Raw genomic sequence first — 5842 nt, 5'->3', positions numbered from 1 at the left:
GCCTCTTGAGTCAAGATCTGAGGGTTTTAAATAGCCCAGAAAACTAAAGTTCTTTCACACATACACACAACTACAGCATCAGTTGTCCACTGGGGCTAGTGGGGCTTCCAGGCCATGCCTTGCTCTTGTTCCATCCATCCTGACCCTGGAGCCTCGCCTCTCAGGGCCTGGTCCTGATGCTCCCGCCTCCGTCTCCTTCCCCCAGCCTGAGGTAACCTCATGGCTTTGTAAAAGGAAAGGTCCATCTCCTGTTTCTCCAGGATGTGGGTCCTCTCCTGCTCCCCTGCTCCTCTGAATTCTTCTGTGGACTGATGCTTTAGGAAAACAAAGCCGAGAAAGATTTACAAAGTCCTTCATGGTTTTGTTTCATTTTGCTTTTGCCCTGTACCTCCCCTGAGGCAGGGCTTTCTCAGTGGCTCAGGCAGTAAAGAATCTCTGTACAATGAAGGAGACTCAGGTTCGATCCTTGGGTTGGAAAGATCCCTTGGAGAAGGAAATGGCAACCCACTCCAGTAGTCTTGCCTGGAGAATCCCATGGACAGAGGAACTTGGTGGGCTACAGTCCATGGGGTTAACCCACAAAGAGTTGGGCACAACTGAGCAACTAACACTTTCCTCTGAGGCAAAGAGGTGGTATGCTACCTTTATGAGGAAGGTGGGGGATGGGGAGAGGAAGGAGCAGATTTCTTAATACTCAAGAGTTACTAGCAATACTGAGTGTCTTCTTAATCAGAATATGAACTTTCAAGGAAAGGAATCAGAGATCTCTAATATGATCCTGGCCTTTGTTAAAGGATAATTTTCAAGAGTCAACTTATGGATCTCATACAGACCTGCCTCCTGAGAAATCTGTATGCAGGTCAAGAACCAACAGTTAGAAACAGACATGGAACAACGGACTGGTTCCAAATTGGGAAAGGAGTACATCAAGGCTGTATATTGTCACTCTGCTTATTTAACTTATATGCAGAGTACATCATGAGAAATGCTGGACTGAATGAAGCACAAGCTGGAATCAGATTGCTGGGAGACACACCTAGGCATATGCCCTGAGATAACCAAAACTGAAAAAGACACATGTGTTCCGTTCACTGCAGCACTATTTACAATAGCTAGAACATGGAAGCAACCTAGATGTCCATCCACAGATGAATGGATAAAGAAGTTGTGGTACATATACACAGTGGAATATTACTCAGCCACAGAAAGGAACACATTTGAGTCAGTTCTAATGAGGAGGACAAAGCTAGAACCTATTATATAAAGTGAAGTAAGTCAGAGAAAGATAAATATTCTAACACATATATACAGAATCTAGAAAAATGGCACTGAAGAATTCATTTATAGGGCAACAATGGAAAAACAGACATAGAGAATAGACATGGGAGATGGGGAGAGGGGAGGAGAAGGTGAGATGTATGGAGAGAATAACATGGAAACTTACATTACCATATGTAAAATTGATAGCCAAAAGGAATTTGCTGTATGGCTCAGGAAACTCAAACAGGGGCTCTGTATTAACCTAGAGGGGTGGGATGGAGGGGGAGATGGGAGGGAGGTTCAGAAGGGAGGGGATAGATGTATACCTATGGCTGATTTGTGTTGAGGTTTGAGAGAAAACAACAAAATTCTGTAAAGCAATCATCCTTCAATAAATAAATAAATTTAAAAAATAAAATTAAGCTACAAAAAAAAAAGATTGCTGGAAGAAATATCAATAACCTCAGATATGCAAATGACACCACCCTTATGGCAGAAAGCAAAGAGGAACTAAAGACCCTCTTGATGAAGGTGAAAGAGGAGAGTGAAAAAGCTGGCTTAAAACTCAACATTCAAAAAACTAAGATCATGGCATCCAGTCCCATCACTTCACGGCAAATAGATGGGGAAACAATGGAAACAGTGAGAGCCTTTGTTTTCTTGGGCTCCAAACACTGCAAATGGTGACTGCAGCCATGAAATTGAAAGATACTTGCTCCTTGGAAAAAAAGCTATGACAAACCTACACACCGTATTAAAAAGCGGAGACATTTTTTTGCCAACAAAGGTCCCTATAGTCAAAGCTATGGTTTTTCCAGTAACCATGTATGGTTGTGAAAGTTGGATCATAAAGAAGGCTGAATGCCAAAGAATTGATGCTTTTGAACTGTGGTGTTGGAGAAGACTCTTGAGAGTCCCTTGGACTGCAAGGAGATCAAGCCAGTCAATCCTAAAGAAAATCAGTCCTGAATATTCATTAGAAGGACTGATACTGAAGCTGAAAGTCCAGTACTTAGGCCACCTGATGCGAAGAGCCAACTTATTAGAAAACACCTTGATGCTGAGAAAGACTGAAGGCAGGAGAGAAGGGGACAACATAGGAAGAGATGGTTGGATGGCATCACTGATTCAATGGACATGAGTTTGAGCAAGCTCCCGGAGATGGCGAAGGACAGGGAAGCCTGGCATGCTGCAGTCCACGGAGTCGAGAAGAGTTGGACACGACTGAGCAACTGAACAACAACACAGATATCAAATGAGCATGCATTAAAGGTTTTATTTAATTCTTGATGAGGGACCCAGATAATCCATCCAAAGCAAAACCTAAAGAACAGACACACCTAGAGACTGGGAATACCTACATGAATGTCCAGCTTCTTCCTTGGTGGGAGAGGGAAGTCAAGTCAGTCTCTCCCCACAAGACATAATTTGTATTTCTAGAAACAAGAATTATTTTGTATTGCTCTCAGTTATCCATAGGGCGGAGCTGTAAAGTAGTTTCTGTAGAATGAGAATTTGATAACCCTGAAGGGTGTGCTCTGGACTAGACAAGGCATAGTGTGCCATCAAAGCACAGAACTTCCCTACCTTCAGCACTAACAAGAATTCATTGCAACTGTGTAATTAAATACACTCAGGGGGCCCATTCCTGCCTAGGATTGGACTCCAACAGGTGTGGGATGACAGCTGGTTCTAGTCCCTGCTGCTGCTGCTGCTAAGTCGCTTCAGTCGTGTCCGACTCTGTGCGACCCCATAGACGGAAGCCCACCAGGCTCCTCCATCCCTGGGATTTTCCAGGCAAGAACACTGGAGTGGGTTGCCATTTCCTTCTCCAATGCAGGAAAGTGAAAAGTGACTCCAAACGTGACAGGCCTGAGTCAAGAGAAGCTGTCTGGAGAATCATTTGGCAGCAGGGGGCAGCAAAGCTTCATCCCTAAAGCATGCGACCTTCAGAAAGAAATTTGTAAAATAGGAGTAGCCTTAAGTCTTTGCTGAAGAATTGATGCTTTTGAACTGTGGTGTTGGCGAAGACTCTTAAGAGTCCCTTGGACTCCAAGGAGATCCAACCAGTCTATTCTAAAGGAGATCAGTCCTGGGTGTTCCTTGGAAGGACTGATGCTAAAGCTGAAACTCCAGTACTTTGGCCACCTCATGCAAAGAGTTGACTCATTGGAAAAGACTCTGATGCTGGGAAGGATTGTGGGCAGGAGGAGAAGGGGACGACAGAGGATGAGATGGCTGGATGGCATCACCGACTCGATGGACGTGAGTCTGAGTGAACTCTGGGAGTTGGTGATGAACAGCGAGGCCTGGCGCGCTGCAGTTCATGGGGTCGCAAAGGGTCAGACACTACTGAGTGACTGAACTGAACTGAAAGTCCTTGCACTTTCAAGGAGTCCATAAATTCCCCTAGATTTTTTGCAAAAAGTTGTACTTTGTACCTTTCTCTGGGAAGAGAGTCCTTAATTTTTTTTCTTTTTTTGCTTTAAGTCTGATGAAACCTACAAAGCATGTCCCCTGATACTGGAAATTCCATGTCTCAACTATCATATTTACACATTGATTGCCAAAGTAGCTTCAAATTAGAAATACCTGAGGAATTATCAGGTCGAACCACACAAAATTGCTGTTTTTGTAAGGTCGATTAAAGAGTTGAGTATAGCAATTTATCAAGGGTCAACCTATGTAATCAGATTCCTGATTGCCCACACCTAATTCTACCCAGCCCCTGTTTTGATACAGCCAGTAGGTGGATGAGCATTTGAGATCAATTGCTGTCTCCAAGTTGAAGCTTAGGTAAATACACTGTTGGGACTCCAGTCCATCCCAAGTCCTCAGCGTTTAACCCCAGTCATCTCTGTCCTCAGGGTGAGAATCAAGTGGGCATTTGGACTGTCGCCATCATGCAGTTCACTGGAGGACTTTCTGAAGATGCCTGGTCTGTGGACCACCAGCTTCAGAATCTCCTGGGGTGCTTATTAAAAAATGCATGTCATTAGGTGCTAGGCAAACCCCCAAAATTAGACTTTTTGAGTGGTGGGCTGGAGAATCTGCACTCTAAATAGGCTCCCCAGGTGACCCTTCATGGGAGATGGGAGGAAAGAGTATCATCTGAGTCTACCAGCTAAATCAAATTATAATCATTGAAATGATAAAATCATGACTCATTCAAATATAAACTATGTCAAAGGTTTTGATCAGCTCATTGATTTAGGATGGAACCATTAGATGGTAAGACTGATTCCAAGAGCATTAGGGTAAAAAAGAGTCTATATAATCCACCAGGAAAAGCATTTCAAAACAAAAAAAAGAATGTTAGAATAAGATTGCTAGGTTACAGAAGAAACTGGCTAATGTGCAAGCTAATAAAGCCATGACCTTTGGGGTTATCTTTCCTATCAAATGGAAAAATACAAATGAACATGTGATTTTGCAGTATCTGCGGAGAAGGGAATGGCAACCCATTCCAGTATTCTTGCCTGGAGAATCCCATGGACAGAGGTGCCTGGAGGCTACAGTCCACGGGGTTGCAAAGAGTCAGACAGAACTGAGTGACTAAGGCTTAACACTATGCTTGCAGTATTTGAGCTATGATCAAATAATAAATAGTAAAGCCAAACAGCAATACATTCACCCAGAAAATTAAATAATCTTCAGGTAAGCTTGTTAAATAATTCCGCAATGTGACTTTGAAAGGACATACAGCTCAACTCTTTGCCTTATTAAGTTTGGGGGATTCTTTTTAACAGACGATAAAGACAGAAGAACAGGGAGCATGTGGATTCTGTACATCTGGGTGAAAAAAAGTTCAGGATGCAGAAGATATATTCAAAAACAAGAACCAGTTAATTCAGAAGAAGGAGAAAACTGACTGATTCTCAGAATTCATGGGCCGCTTCCTTGGATTTATTTTAGACACTAGCTACAATCACTTTCTCCAGCTTTTTAAGTAAGTGGTTTGTCATCGTTGTAGTTATTTGGCTTACAAACTAGTCATTCCCTAATCATTCCTCTTAGAAGTTTGTCTTAAACGTTTGCTACCTTTTCAACATTGTTCTTTTGTGTTTCATCTAAAAGTTCTGGTGCTTAGTTTTTAAAAACATCAGAAGTATCCTCTGATTTTTATGAAACACTTGCCCACCTGGGGGATTAAACTTTGACTATTAAGAGACATGAAGTGAAATAGAAAAACCGCAGGTCCCAACCCGACCTCCATATTTTCTCATGACTTTCTTTTGCCTTTGGAGAGAGAGTTTAGGAATGAATCTCTGTTCTGGATAAACATCTGAGGTTCAGCAGCTTCTTCATTTCAGTTCAGTTCCTTCTACTAATTTCAAGTAAGATTAAAATTTGGTAATTCTTGTAAAATAGTCTTTCATTGGGTATCTTCAAGTGAGATTCAGATTTTTTTTCTTTGTACTTTTCTGTGCTTTTCCTTTATCTAAACCAAGACCATGTCTTTTTCTATTAAATTAATTTTTTTTTTTTTTTAGCTTTAAGTTCTTTTTTTTTTTTTTAAACTTTACATAATTGTATTAGTTTTGCCAAATATCAAAATGAATCCACCACAGGTATACATGCT

The sequence above is a fragment of the Bison bison genome, unplaced genomic scaffold (genome assembly GCF_000754665.1).
Source record: "Bison bison bison isolate TAMUID 2011002044 unplaced genomic scaffold, Bison_UMD1.0 scf7180017864531, whole genome shotgun sequence".
Lineage (NCBI taxonomy): Eukaryota > Metazoa > Chordata > Mammalia > Artiodactyla > Bovidae > Bison > Bison bison.
Note: the sequence above shows the minus strand (reverse complement) of the source record.